Source organism: Saccopteryx bilineata, chromosome X, assembly GCF_036850765.1.
Source record: "Saccopteryx bilineata isolate mSacBil1 chromosome X, mSacBil1_pri_phased_curated, whole genome shotgun sequence".
In the NCBI taxonomy this organism is placed as follows: Eukaryota; Metazoa; Chordata; class Mammalia; order Chiroptera; family Emballonuridae; genus Saccopteryx; species Saccopteryx bilineata.
Genome location: NC_089502.1, coordinates 84,190,835 through 84,206,667, shown reverse-complemented (window position 1 = coordinate 84,206,667; position 15,833 = coordinate 84,190,835).

Below are 15,833 nucleotides of genomic sequence, written 5' to 3'. Positions count from 1 at the left end.
CTTTGTATCTGATTGGAGAACCCCCTTTAGTAATTCCTGGAGTGGTGGTTTTCTGAGGATAAATTCCCTCATCTTTTCTGTATTTGTGAATGTTTTTATTTCTCCTTCGTATTTGAAGGATAGCTTTGATGGGTATAGTATTCATGGCTGAAAGTTCCTCTCTTTCAGGACTTTAAATATTGGGGTCCACTCTCTTCTAGCTTGTAGAGTTTCTGCTGAGAAATCTGATGATAATCTAATGGGCCTTCCTTTATATGTTGTATTCTTCTTTTCCCTGGCTGCCTTGAGAATTTTTTCTTTGCTGTTGGTTTGTGTCAATTTCATTATGATATGCCTTGGAGGAGGTTTGTTGGGGTTAAGAAAACTTGGAGTTCTGTTTGCTTCTTGAACTTGAGGCTTTAGTTCTTTCCACAGGCTTGGGAAGTTCTCATCTATTATTTGTTTGAGTATGTTCTCCATTCCATTTTCTCTCTCTTCTCCCTCTGATATACCTATTATTCTTATGTTATTCTTTTTGATGGAGTCAGAAAATTCTTGTAGGCCTATCTCATTTTTTTTAATTTTTGAGTCTCTTTCTTCTTCTCTTTGTTGTGCCTCAAGTTGCTTGTCTTCTATTTCACTAATCCTCTCTTCTATCTGACCTGTTCTATTAGCTAAGCTTGTTACTTCGTTTTTCAGCTCGTGAATTGAGTTTTTCATCTCTGTTTGATTTGTTTTTATAGTTTCAATTTCCTTGGACATATATTCTTTGTGTTCATTGAGTTGTTTTCTGAGCTCCCTAAATTGCCTTTCTGTGTATCCTCTCTTTCTTTTGTATCCATGATATTCGATTTTCTCTTCCTTAATGGCATCTGAGGGTGGTTTTGTTGATAGTATTAATGAGATTTAATAAAGAATAAAAAGTTAAAAAAATAATAAAAAAAATAAAAAATTGAAAAGAATTGTTTTTTTAAAAAAAATTAATAATGAAATAAAGAAAAATAATATAAAATAAAAATTTAAAAAAAGGAAATTATTCCCCTCCTCCTTTTTTCTTCTCCTCTCCTCTCCCCTCTTTCTTGAGAAAATGTTGTGGTGGACTGTGAATTATAACAAACAATGCCTGTGATGGAGGGCCTGAATTGGGGAAAAGTAATAAAGGGACAAAAAAAAAAGGAAAAAAAAGAAAAAATAAAAAAAAGAGCGTATGGACCCACAAAAAGCAAATAAGGAAAAAATTTGGGTCAAGAATAAAATGATTTTCTTTTAGATGTTGGTTGTCTAAGAGTTATGATGATAGGAATAAGAGGAAAATGGAAAAATGGGGGGACAAATTAAAAAATTACTATTGTATTTAGTGGAACAAGAACTAGATAATATGGAGAGACAGGGATGGGAGCACTGTTAGTGAGTTAAAAAGGTGAAGTAAAAACCCCCCAAAATGCCACAAACATAGGTTTGAGTCCCAGATAAGATAATTTGTTTGTTATTGAGGTTTGAATGAGAGGTGATGTAAAGGAGAAAGGAAGAAACTAATATAGAGGGAGAAAAGAAAGAGAGAGAAAAAAAGAGGGAACCACTAAAAGAAGAAAAAACAAAGGAGAGAGAGAGAGAGTTAAGGGTTTTGGAGTGCAACCCTCATAGAGAGAAAGGAAGAGAAGAGAAAAGATAATGGGAGATGTAACACTTATGGGTAGTGTAGTTAAAGGAGAGGAGAGAGTAAGACCGGTAGAGAGTTAATCGGCCAAGTTGGAGGAGGAAAAAAAAGTCTCAAGAATGAAGATAAGAGAAACAAACGAACAAATATAATAAAATGGGATAGGTTATAAAGTCTGCAGATTATTCTTGATTTTGAGAGGTTATCTTCTTGCTTTTTCTTTTCTCTCCCTCTTCCTGGTCGGTGACTCTGTACCCCGGGTTCTGCCCCTTTGGCACGCTCAGGTAGAGGTTTGCAGTTGATAAGTCTCTATGGCAATGTCATGTATTGTGCTTTAGTCTCGTTGGCATTCGAAGCTCATTAGCATTTATAGGCTCCGACAGTGAGAGAGTCCATGTTCCTGGAGCCTTTCTCCTAGTCTTTCCTCCCTCAATTAGTAGCCTGATAATCCAGCTATGGGGTTGCTGCTGCCTCTGCCTGGATAGTAAGAGGCTCAAAGAGCTGGCAACTTCCCACTCTATTTCCACTCAGCACAGGGCTCTGGGTAAGGCTCAGTCAGTCAGAGCTGCTAGCATAATCAGGCGGGCTTTCCGCCCACTCAAAGATCTCTGGTTCTGCCACTCTGTCCAGTAACACAAGCGGGCGCCCACTTTCGGGGCGCTTGGAGGAAACTCTCACTCACTGTCTGCAACCAGGCTATCCAGCCAGCAGTCTCACGCTCTGAGTGAAACCCCCAACCGCAGGGAAAAGTTGCAGCATTGGAATTGAGTCTCGCTCTGTCCCCGTGTGCGGCTTTTGCAAGGCGCTGGGGCGGCTCGAGATTCCGCTTTGGCCCACACAAAGGCCCCTGACTCTGCCCCTCTGTGCAATTACACGGACGTGCACTGCCGAGGCACTTGGAGGAATCTCTCATTCACTATCTGCGCGTGCAAACCAGGATATGAGGCCGGCCACGTTTCCCTCTGAGTGAAACCTCCGCCGGCACGGAAAATCTCCACCGTTGGAATTAGTTTTCACTCCCTCCCATGCGTGGCTTTCCCAGGGCGCTGGGGCTGCCCAGAGACTCTGCCCTCTGCCCACAGAAAGGCCTCTGACCCTGCCTCTCCGTGGGGCAACACGGGCACCCACTCTCGTGGCCTAGAAAGAAATTCTCGCCCACTAACTGCACACCGACCAGGAGACTGGGTAAAATGGCCGCTCCGCTTGTCTTTCTTTGTTTGGGTTTGGCGTGAGTGTTAGCTTGTATTGCCCGGGTTGCCACAGGATCAGATTTTCCTCAGCTTGGATCTCCGTGCCACAGCCTGGTTCGGCCGTTTGTGCCGCGGTGGCCTGGATCTATTCACCCCCTTTGCCCGCCTCAGTTTCTATATTCAGTTACCAGAGAACGCTGCTCTGTTTAGGTTTGTGAGGAAGGTGGAGCATTTCTTACTCCCTATTTCCTTCGGGGTTTGGTTATATATTTAGCCAATTTTTCACTCAATCATACCTTTGGGTGTATTGTGAAGCATCTGGAAGCTCCAAGTATAGGTTTTTCTGTTTCTGGTTGAAGATCTTGTTGAGTTTTGGGGGAGATTTATCGGTATCGCTTCCTACCCTGCCATTACTCTGACATCATCTCTTATTTTTCTTTCCATCTTTTAACAATGCCAACATAGTTATCAGAATATTTTTTAGGGGAGGATCCATGATGATAGGAAAGTAGGTGGATGTTACACTCAAATTTTTCCAGGACCAAACTGGAGTTATAACTAAATTAAATATCAATAATCCTGAAAAACAACTAAAGACTAGTTGAGAAGAAGTCTTATAAGGATTCACAGAGGAAGCCACATCAAGACTAGTAGAAATCGTGGAGAAGTAAAAATAACTGACTCCATTACTATGGACAGCAGCTGAGGTTCTGGAGGAACACCTTAGCAGTTGGTAGTTCCCCTTGAAAAATGTGGAGCCTAAACCTCAAGGTAGGCTCCTAAGCTCAGAGTTCCAGAGTCTAGAAGAGGCACCCACATAACTGCTGTTTATGAAAAGTAGCAGGGTTTCTGTCTGCCAGAAAGAGATATGAGTCTGCAAAGGTGCCAAGTTCTCTCTTAAAAGGCCAACACACAAAATCTCATTTGCAGCCACTTACTTTAGTCTCCACCAGTGGGACAGAAGAGCAGGCTAGAGTCTTACAGGGAGAGTCTGGGTTTTATAGCTCTGTGGATATAGTTAAAGGGACAATTGCCATGATCCCTGTTCTGAGTCATTCTCTAATATTGCAGATGCTATCTCTCTTGAGTGGAACAGTCTTCTCTGTGTGACATCAGCCTGGAGGAAAACAATTATCCTACCATCTGGACTTCCTCCTGTCCCACCCCATAGAGATTAAGCCCCACTAAGGAGTCAGCTGCATTGAGCAAGGTGTAGAGATTTGGATAGACTCAGGGGGTGTCAGTGACTCCATTATCTAACTTTGATGTGGGACTCATTCTGTGCCACTTTTCTGCGAACCTGACTGGCACTTGTTCTTTACAAAAAATTTAACAGAACCATCCTCTTGGTTTCTCACATACTCACCCTCCAGGATTTGGAGGTTCTTGCAGCCTGACTCCTGGAGGCTCTGCCTTACCAAACTTGAGGCAAAATCCAGGAGAGACAGTCTTGTGGTTATAGGGTTGGGCCACACCTACTATTTTTCCTGAAGCCTATCTGGTACTTCCCCCTTACAGAGAGTTCACTAGTCTCATCTGCCTGACTCCACCAGAGATTTACAGTGACTGAACCTAATAAGCAGATAGCAAGTAGAGGCACCTAGAGAAAGATGTTGAGGTACCTTTGAACTTTGGTGACCTTTTACTTTGGTACTTCTAAAAGCTGGTCTTGGTATACACCTCAGTTTTTCCCATGTGCACCTAAGCCCAACAGAGACAGACACAAACTGTGGATTGCTTGTAGCTCTAAACATGTTCCTGAGAAGAAAAGACTGTTGGCTGCACCCATCAGGGACATGAGATGTGCTCTTTTTTCTGGAGAATCTATAGGCAGATTCTCAGAAGTTCATTGAATTTCATGGTGTCAGAACAGGAGCTAATCTTTCCTCCTACACACAAGTAAAACAGGTGCCACTCCAGAGTAGAATCCTCTTTTTCCAGGGTTTCTGGCAACACAGTTGAGTTACTGGAGTGGGAAAGCAGCTTATTCCCCTACAGTAAGCTTGTGCCACTCCCAGTGGAGGACATCTTAGATTTGCCTTCCTAGATCCAAATAACTTTATCCACTGGGCTCAGTTTGGTTTTGTGGAAGTGAAGGACCACAGTGCAAAGTTGTGATCTTTGGTGCAATCCCTTTGAAATTACCTATCAGGGTTTCTGATGGAATGGCTGAGGTGCTACAGAAAGATGTGCAGCTTTCTTTCTTTCTTTCTTTCTTTCTTTCTTTCTTTCTTTCTTTCTTTCTTTCTTTTTTTTGTATTTTTTTTGAAGCTGGAAACAGGGAGGCAGTCAGACAGACTCTCGCATGCGCCCGACCAGGATCCACCCAGCACGCCCACCAGGGGGCGATGCTCTGCCCCTCTGGGGTGTCGCTCTGTCGTGACCAGAGCCACTCTAGCACTTGGGGCAGAGGCCAAGGAGCCATCCCCAGTGCCCGGGCCAGCTTTTACTCCAATGGAGCCTTGGCTGCAGGAGGGGAAGAGAGAGACAGAGAGGAAGGAGAGGGGGAGGGGCAGAGAAGCAGATGGGCACCTCTTCTGTGTGCCCTGGCTGGGAATCGAACCCGGGACCTCCGCATGCCAGGCCAACACTCCACCACTGAGCCAACCGGTCAGGGCCAGATGTACAGCTTTCTTGACAGCTAAAGGTCTGTGCTACCTCCAGCAGAGAGGTGCTTTGCTTTGTATTCTAAATTCTAATGACCCTGATTCTGAGGGAGGGAAAGGGATACAGTTCAGAATGTGTACCTTTGGCAGCTAAGGAGCTAGAGGAAGACAGATAGGTTGTTCTCAGCCTGAGAGTCAGTGCCAGCACCAGTAGAAGACTGTCTTGATTTCTCAGACCTGGGACATCCAAAGTGCATCCACCTTCAGGTGCTCCAGTTTGAAGCTCAAGCAGGAGAGTTTACTGAGCTTACCCCCTTCTTGCAAACTCCCAGCTGGTGCCACCCCTAACAAAAAGCTTTCTTGATGTGTTCATCCAAGCTTAAGTGACTCTATTTTGCTGAACTGCTTTTACGAAAGGGAGAGTTGGCTGCATCCAACCTGACACTGTGGTGTTTTTCTCCTGCAAGAGCCAAAGTGGGGTATTCTGGAAGAAACCAAGAGGTATGATTTTAGAGTAGGAACTACATTCTGCCTATTGAGTACCTGACCATGCTGCTCCCAAGTAAGGGACCCACTAGTTCCATTGTCCCAACCTAGTAACCCTGCACTACTAAACTTGATCCTTGTGGAAGGGTCAGAAGGTCATGATCATCTTAAATTTACTCTATAGTCTTTTTTCATAAAACTTTACAGGAGGTTCAGTCAACCTTAGGGAGAACAGAAAAATCAACAGGTGGACACCAACTTCAAGATGTCTCAGACTTCTATTGACCAGCTTCCAGCTCAGATTTCAGAAAGCTGATACTCGACACAGCCCAGTGCTCCCACATACACCCAGGCCAAGTAGACACAACCACTAACAGTCCATAACATAGTAACATTATATTGGTAACCTAAAGCTAATTAAGTACAACATCTGATATTGACCTGCACCAGAGCCCTGGATAAAGAGGCACAAAACCAATGCAACCAGCTATGGGTTTCAAATCATACCAGAGCTCAACCAATTAGACACACAAATGACAAAGACAAAGAGAGCCTCTGTCTGACAGCAGAACCTGATAGAAATAACTTTGTCTCTAGGGGTAACTCTGAACAGTTACTCAGACATGGTGAATGAGGTCTATTCATATTGTCAGCCAGCCTGAGGTTTAATGCCAGCCATGAATGGGCCAGCAGCATTTAATATTCAACTACATCAGGAAAGGGCACATAAACATACAACAATCACTTTTGAAGAACTTATCTTAGGTGATGTAAAAGACTGTGTCACTGAAACCCATAAGACACCTACATTAGAAAGCCCTCATAACGAGTTCAGATTCACAGCATATCTACCTAATATACAGAGACAAACATAAAAAAGCAGACAAAAATAGAAAAAAGCTAATACATATGTTCCAAGTGAAACAACCAGAGAAATTTCCATAAACAGAATTAAGTAAAATGGAAGCAACCAAGACAGAGTTTAAAGCAATGGTTATAAGGATGCTCAAGGAGTTTAAAGGAAAAATGTATGATCTCAATGAGAACTTAAATAGATAGTAGGTATTAAAAAGACATAGAATCAATTGAAAAAAACAGTCATAAATAAAGAGTACAATATTTGAAATGAAGAATACACTAGAAGGAATCAGTAGTAGGTTTGATAAAATAGAGGATCAAATCAGCGATTTAAATGACAAGATACCAGTAAGCATCCAAGGAGAGCATCAAAAGAAAAGAGAAAAAAGAAAGCTGAAAAAAAGTCTAAGAAACCTCTAGGATAAAATCAAAAATAACAACATCTGCATTATAAAGGTACCAAAAGGAGAAGAGAGAGAACAAAAGATAGAGGATCTGTTTGGAGAAATAATGGCTGAAAACTTCCCTAATATGGTGAAAGAAAAAGTCACACAAGTTTAGGAAGCACAGCGTTTCAGTTAAGATGAATTTTAAAAGACCCACACCAAGATACAGTATAATTAAAATAGCAAACTTTAAATACAAAGAAATAATATTAAAAGTAGCAAAGAAGAAAAAGTTTCTTCCTAACAAGAGAATTTGCATAAGAATTCTAACAGATTTCTCAACAGAAACAATTCAGGCCAAAGGGATTGGCAGGAAATATTCAAAGTGATGAAAAGCAAGGACCTGTAAACAAGAGTACTCTATACAGCAAGGCTACCATTTAAAATTGACGGTGAAATAGAGTTTCACAGACAAAGAAAATAAAAAATAAATAAAAGAAAGAAAGGAAGGAAGGAAGGAAGGAAGGAAGGAAGGAAGGAAGGAAGGAAGGAAGGAAAGAAGGAAGGAAGGAAGGAAGGAAGAAAGTTAACCAAAAATGTGAAGTGGCTTACTCTAAGGAGAAGAAGAAAAAATTAAGAAGTATTCATCAATAATAATCTTAAATGTAAGTGCAGTAAATGCTCCAATAAAAAGACATAGGGGCTGTGGACAGTTGGCTCAGTGGTAGAGCGTAGGCCTGGTGTTTGTAAATCCGGGGTTTGATTGCTAGTCAGAGCACACAGAAGAAGCATCTCTCCCCTCTCACTTCTCTTGCTTTCTCTCTCTCTCCCCCCCCATAGCCATGGCTCCATTAGAGCAAAGTTGGCCCTGCTCCTGAGGATGGCTCCATGGCCTATGCTTCAGGCACTAGAAAGGCTCAGGTTGAAACAGAGCAATGTCCTAGATGGGCAGAGCATCGCCCCCTAGTGGGCATGTCAGGTGGATTTCATTTGAGTGCATGCAGACATCTGTCTCTTTGCCTTCCCGCTTCTCAATTCAGAAAAATACAAAGAAAAAAAAGACATAGGATATCTAAATGGGTAAAAAAACATGACCCACGCATATTCCATCTACAAGAGATCTGTCTCAGAACAAAAACTACAAACAAAGTGAAAGTGAATGGATGAAAAAAATATTCTATGCAAGTGAAAACAAAGAAAAAACTGCAGTAACAATACTTACATCATACAAAACTGACTTCAAAACAAAGTCCATAATAGTGACAAAGTCACCACATAATATTAAGAATAATCCAACAAGAAGATATTACACATGTAAACATATGCACCCAAATAGGAGAACTTGAATATATATAAATAAATATTATATAAATATATATATATATATTATATAATACACACATACACACACACACATACACACACACACATACAGTGTGTCTGTAAAGTCATGGTGCACTTTTGACCGGTCACAGGAAAGCAACAAAAGATGATAGAAAAGTGAAATCTGCACCAAATAAAAGGAAAACCCTCCCAGTTTCTGTAGGATGATGTGGCAGCATGTGCGCACACCGTGTATACAGCAGAGCAGCCCACGGCCATGCCAGTAGAGATGTGGACGGTACAAAGGGAAGGTCAGTGTGTTCCGTGGCTTGCGAAATTCGAATCCATGACCAAAATGCAACGTGAATATCGACGCATTTATAACAAAGCACCACCACATAGGAATAACATTACTCGGTGGGATAAGCAATTGATGGAAACTGGCAGTTTGGTGGAGAAACCTCGTTCTGGTAGGCCATCAGTCAGTGACGAGTCTGTAGAGGCTATACGGGATAGCTATCTAAGGAGCCCTAAAAAAATCTGTGTGTGAGCCCACATCAAACTGCACTGAATAGGTATGAAACTGGGTGGACATGGAGAGAGAGATTAACAAGAATACAGTCATATTAGAGGATTTTAACATCTCACTTATTTCAATGGCTAAATCTTCCAGGCAAAAAATTCTACAAGGCAACAGCAACTTTAAACAACACACTGGAATGGACAAATTTAACTAATATTTGCAGAACATATTATCCCAAAGAAGCAGAATATACATTCTTCTTAAGTGTGCATTAAACATTTTCTAAGTTAGACCACATGTTAGGACACAAAGTAAGTCTTTATAATTTAAAAAAATTAAAATCATATTAAGTCTCTTCTCTGACTGAAATGGTATCTTCAACTACAATAAGAAATCTTGAAAAACAATAAAAAATATGAAGTTTAAATCTATATTATAAAACAACAAATGTGTTAACAGTGAGAGCAAGAAAAAAATAAAAAATTAACTAGTAAAAAATGAAAATTAAAATACAATAACCTATCATTTATAGGACACAGCAAATGCAGTTCTGAGAAGGAATTTCATAGTATAATTGCCTAACTCAGGAAGTAAGAAAGATCTTAAATAAGTATTCTAATCTTACATCTAAAGGACTTAGAAAAACAACAACAACAGACAATACCCAGAGTAAATCAAGGAAGAAAATAATAAAGATCAGAGCAGAGATGAATTACATAGAGACTAAAGAGTCAATACAAAAAAATCAATGAAACCAAGAGCCAATTCTTTGAAACACAATCAAGATTGATGTACCTTTAACCAAACTCATCAAGAAAAAAGGAGAGGGTACCCAAATAAATAAAATCAGAAAAGAAAGAAAAGTAACAGCTAAAACTACAGAAATGGCAAAAAATTGTAAGAAAATATTATGAACAACTATATGCCAACAAGTGGGAAAACCTGGGCAAAGTGGGTAAATTTCTAGAAACATAAAATCCTCCAAAACTAAATTAAGAAAGATCAGAAAACTTGAATAGATCTATTACAACTAATAAAACTGAAGCCATAATTAAAAAAAAAAGAAAACAATACTCCCAACACACAAAGGTCCTGGGCCAGAATGTTTCATAGGCAATTTTTTTTCAAACATTTCAAGAACTAATACTTATTCTTTCAAAATATTCAAAAAAATTCAAAGAGAGGGAAGACTCCCAGATATTTCTATGAAAGCAGCATTACCCTAATTTCAAAATCAGATAAAAACACTACAAAAAATATTATAGGCCAATATTTCTGATAGACATAGATGCAAAAGTCCTCAACAAATTGCTAACAAATCAGATTCAGCAATACAGAGAAGTTCATACACAGCAACCAAGTGATATTTATGTGAGGGATGCAGGGTGGTTCAATATTTGCAAATCAATAAATGTGATACATCACACATACCAAATGAATAATAAAAATTATGTGACCATATTTATAGATGCAGAAAATGCATCTGATAAAATTCAGCACTCATTAATAATAAAAACTCTCTTCAAAGTGGAAATGAAATGATCATTTCTCAATATAATAAAAGTCATCTATGACAAATTTACAGCCAACATCATATTCAATGAGTAAAAATTAAAATAATTTTTCCAAGAAATAAGACAAGGATGTCTGCTTTAACTACTCATATTCAAAATAATTTTAAATGTTCTAGCTACAACAACCAGACAAGAAATAAAAGACATTCAAAATGGAAAAAAGGAAGTAAACTGTTATTACTCAGAGGTGACATTATATTGTACATGAAGATTGCACCAAAAAAGTCCTAGATCTAATAAATAAATTTGGTGAAGTAGAAGAATACAAAATTAATATGCAGACATTGATGACATTTTATATACTAATAATTAACTATGAGAAAGATAAATTAAGAAATTAATTTCATTTATTATTGCAACAAAATATAAGGTACCTGGGAAAACATTTAACCAAGAAGATAAAAGGCCTGTACTCAGAAAATTATAGAGCATTGAAGAAAGAAACTAAGGAAGATACAAATAAGTGCAATCATATAACATATTCATGGATTGGAAGAATTAATATCATTAAAATGCCCATTCTAGGCCCTGGCTGGTTGGCTCAGTGGTAGAGCACTGGCCCAGGATGTGGAAGTTCTGAGTTTGATTCTTGGCCAGTGCACACAGGAGAAGTGCCCATCTGCTTCTCCACCATTCTCCGTCTGGACCTTTAGTTGGTCTCAGTTCCCATTTGCTATAAATTAATTGAAGATATGGCCATGCTGCATGTAGTTTTTAGACAATGTGACTCACATAGAAGTTAAACTACTTATTCTGGTGCTTTACAACAACAACAAAACAACTGTGTTCCAAATCTGAAGAAAATAAAAGTGATATTGGATTATTGAGAGACAGTATCTATCTTCAAGATAATATCATCTTAAAAGATTTTCAAATGGGAGTTTTACTAAACTTGATTTTTACCTGAGACTGACTTTGAAACTTTATTCTTGAGTAATATATGACTTTTCTATAACTGTGCTGTATGATCCTTTCAAGTAACAAAATTACATATATAAAATTTCCCTTTCTTCTTTCCTTTATTCTTTACTCCCTCTTTTCTTCTTCTCTTCTTCTTCTTCTTCTTCTTCTTCTTCTTCTTCTTCTTCTTCTTCTTTTCTCAAAAAACAATTAGGCAAACCTGAATGTAATTGGAAGGCACTCTAGTGGTCACTGAGGCCCATTCAACGAGGATGTGCAAGCTGTGCAGAGGCCTGGCAAGGATCAGAGATGTGATATGTACAGGGAGATCAAGAAAATAAAAAATATATTTAGCAAATATTTTAAGAAAATGAGTAAATATGTTGTTGTCAATAGAAGCCATGTTTTTTACTGTTCAAAAAAGCAGTTACAAATATTTAAAAAGGTAAAACTAAATTTAATTCTAAAATATTGGGTGAAAATTAAAAGTATTGATGTGAAGTTAGTATTTAATATATACAATGTAAAAATAAATATAGATGTAGATGTATGAGCATACACACACATATATGTGAGAGACAGAGACAGAGAGACATAAAGAAAGATAGATAGGGATAGACACGAAAGGAAAGAGATGAGAAACATCAATTCTTTGTTGCAGCACCTTAGTTTTTCATTGATTGTTTTCTCATATGTGATTTGACTAGGGGTCTAAGACTGAGCCAGTGACCTTGGGCTCAAGGTGGTAACTTTGGGCTCAAGCCAACAACCATGGGGTCATGTCTATGATCCCATGCTAAAGCTAGGTACCCCACACTCAAGCTGGATCAGCCAATGCTAAAACTGGTGACCTTGGGGTTTTGAACTTGGGTCCTCCACATCCCAGGTCAACACCTTATTCACTGTGCCATCACTTGTTTGGGTTATGCATATATATTTATATATGATTACATATATATGTATATACATACTCACACACACATACATATACACACATATATCCCCTAATTTTGTTCACTGACCAGTCCTGGGAGCAGTGGTCTCCTGGTAGCAATAAGTACACTTAGTGTTCAGATATTGGTTTCTAAGTACCACACATTGTCCAATAAAGAGAGCCAGAGTGCTTTTGACAAATAAATGCATCTAGCATTAAGGAAAGAAAAGAACCAGGAGAACCTGGAACCACTTATTACTCCCCAAATAAGGAAGTTATCTAAAAATGATGAGGATATGTCAAAAGGATACAAAGACTAGCTTAAAGAAGTTCACTGGCCAAATACAGGACAGTTTGTGTGTTTGTGTGTCTATATATATAGCCAAATTTTTGTTCACAAAAATTAAGGAATATTTCAAAATAAATAAGTGATAAAAAAGAAGCATTTAATTTTTTTTATTAAACAAGAACATCAGAAAAGCAAATGACAAGTCAAAGAAAGTTGTTCAATTATGCAAATGAGATGCAAAAACAACTGTTATTTCACTGGTGAAAATGCATTATACAAAAAGCTGAAAGTACTGGAATATTTGCATGTTCCATGATCCCCTATTTTTTGTGAGCAGTGTATATATAAATGTATATACATATATATATAAATACTAGTAATGGATTAAAAAACATTAAAAATAAAAATCTATGGAGACATCCAGATGTAAATAAATGAATAAATAAATGAACATAAAAGGAACCTTTGTTTTGCAATACAAGTTTAACTAATAAACATAGAAGAAATGATAAAATTATTAAATCTCTGTTTTGCAACCACTATAGAAATAATTAGGATGAGACATAACAACAGATACTGAAATTAATGGGTAAGAAAGGGATGAGGAATGAAATTTTACATAGTTCCAAAATATCTCCCCTGAGACACTTATTACTTATCAAGAACAAAAAGTTGCTGCATAGTCAAAAAACAGGACAGATACTTGTTGTTGTGAGTCGGGGGTGCAGAGAGAGAGATCAGCAGACGGAATCATAAAGGACTAGCAAAGGACCACCACTCTCTCAGGCAAATGGCCCCGAATTCGCACTGTGTCCTAATTTTATTCACAAGACTTCAAAAAGCTTGTTTACTGAGAAATTGGCATAACATCAAGTGTAACTTTTACTTAAAGATACATGAAGTGCACCTGCAAGATAGCTTAGTAACAACATAATATCAGAAGGCATTAATTGCTATTGCTTCTATGGATCCCACAACATTCCTCTCTCCTTATCTTAAGGGATAACCTTGGAAAGTACAGAAATCTTATGAGAATGTTTTACTGAGAAAAGCCCAGCAACTGCCTTCAGTCACATAGACCTGTTTCAGTGACCCACCTTCAAGTCACAAAACAATTCTCTTGGCAAAACGTTCTTTTCTTGTTGGCTGTGTTTCCATCCAAGGCCATGCAATGGGTTATTCCACTACATTTCCCCCTTTTTGTTTATGCTGAATGTTATGAAGCACCACAGAAAACACAGCCTTCTGTCATTCATCCTTTATTTCTCTTGCTTTGATTTGTCAACAGACTATATATAAAAGAAAACATAGAATTAATATTATTATAAAAAGTCCTACAGTGGATCCCTAAAATCCTTTAATATATTCAATAGGATTTAATTGAGATAAATTATCCATATACCCCTTCAATATAGGTTGACATGTTAGAATTTCTAATTTTCTTTGAAAAGCTTCATGAATATGTTTTTGTAATTTAATAATTTCTTTAGTTACATTATCATGATTTAACAAATGCTTTTTAACATTTTTCTAATGGAAATAAGTATTATTTTATGAAATGGTAACACAAAAAGTAGTTATATTCTAATCACATCTTAGCTTAATTTGTCTTTGCAGGCTAACAATTTGATCTCTTAACACAATCATAGTCTGTTCTAAATCATTAACTTTAGATTTAATGTTACTATTTATACGTTATTGAGAAGTCCACAGTTGTTCAGAATCTTCATGCCATTTTTGCACAAAGTCCACAGTCTGAATACTTTGATGTAATCCAACTCCAGATATAGCAGCCATGGTGGTTACAGCTATTAGTCCTATAATGATGGTGATGATCAGTCCAACCAGTCTCTTGGTTCGCTTCAAGGACTTAATAAGATGTTGTAACAGCATCATGGAAGGGGAACCCTGCCACATCTGATGTATCTGTACTGGAATCTAGACTCTTGTTCACGTTCTTAAAATGTAAAGACTTTGACTATTTTATTAAAAAGAATAGAAGAGTTAATATATGTATAAAAGCACACTTATTGCAAGTTATTGAATAATGTTCAGCTGTCTATTTGGTTTCACCTATTACAAATATATAAAGCAATTTAACACAAGCAGATATAAATGTGTTTCATTCTTCTTAAAGATTTACATAATATGATTAGAAGGATAATTTTTCCAGATTTTTCCTTTCTATGCTGACATATGTTTAAGTGCCATGGCTACTTTCCACAAATGATATTGTATAGGACCAAATTTTATATGAGGAGCTTGAGGTGACATCCCTCCTCTATGCTATATGATAATATGATTATTTTGATCACCAGCTATAATTAAACTATTGTTCTTATGCCACCTTAAATCAGCACCCTGCCCTTTACTCGGGTGGAGCTATGAGGGCTTTAATCTATAACATTTTATGTACAGATGTATTGCTTTTAAATCTATATTCTTGTAACAAACGTGTTTGTTTGTTTGTTTCATCTCCTTTACTGTTATCTTTGACAATAGAGAGCCAAGCTTGAGCTTCTATTTTTAAACAATGTGGCTCATATCCTCAACTCCTGTTGTGTGATTTCTAATTTTACGCCTTCTTTTGAAAGTGCTAAGGGACCTCTATCATTCAAAGGTCCTAGAAGCCAATTAGAGTCATTAACAAAAATAGGAAAGGCACTATTTTCCTAATGAATAGCTCCACTTAATGGAGGATTAGGAACATATGACTAATAACTAAAATTTTCAGCTCTACTTACCGGAATTGTTACCAAAGCAACCATTGCTAAAAACAGGTTAGTAGCATTTTCTTCTTTTTTAGTAGTTTGTAGCATTTTTTACCATTAAATGTCAGTTTTTTAAGTTGACCCCAACTTGGTATTTTAGCCTTTTCAATACCAAGCAGCAGCACCTTTAAGATTCTTCTTTTGAAATTCATTTTTTCCATTTCAGCAATGGGTGGATGTGGAAAGAATCTATTGTTCTTATTCATGTTGTTAGTTTAATTCTGCGAGCAGGACACCAAAGGTCTTCACCGGATTCTGCAATGACACAAGCAAACCCTCTTCCCCACTGTTGCACTACACTAGGTACCTATTGATTCAACTCACTTTTATAATGCATTGGTTGCTTTAATTTTAGAA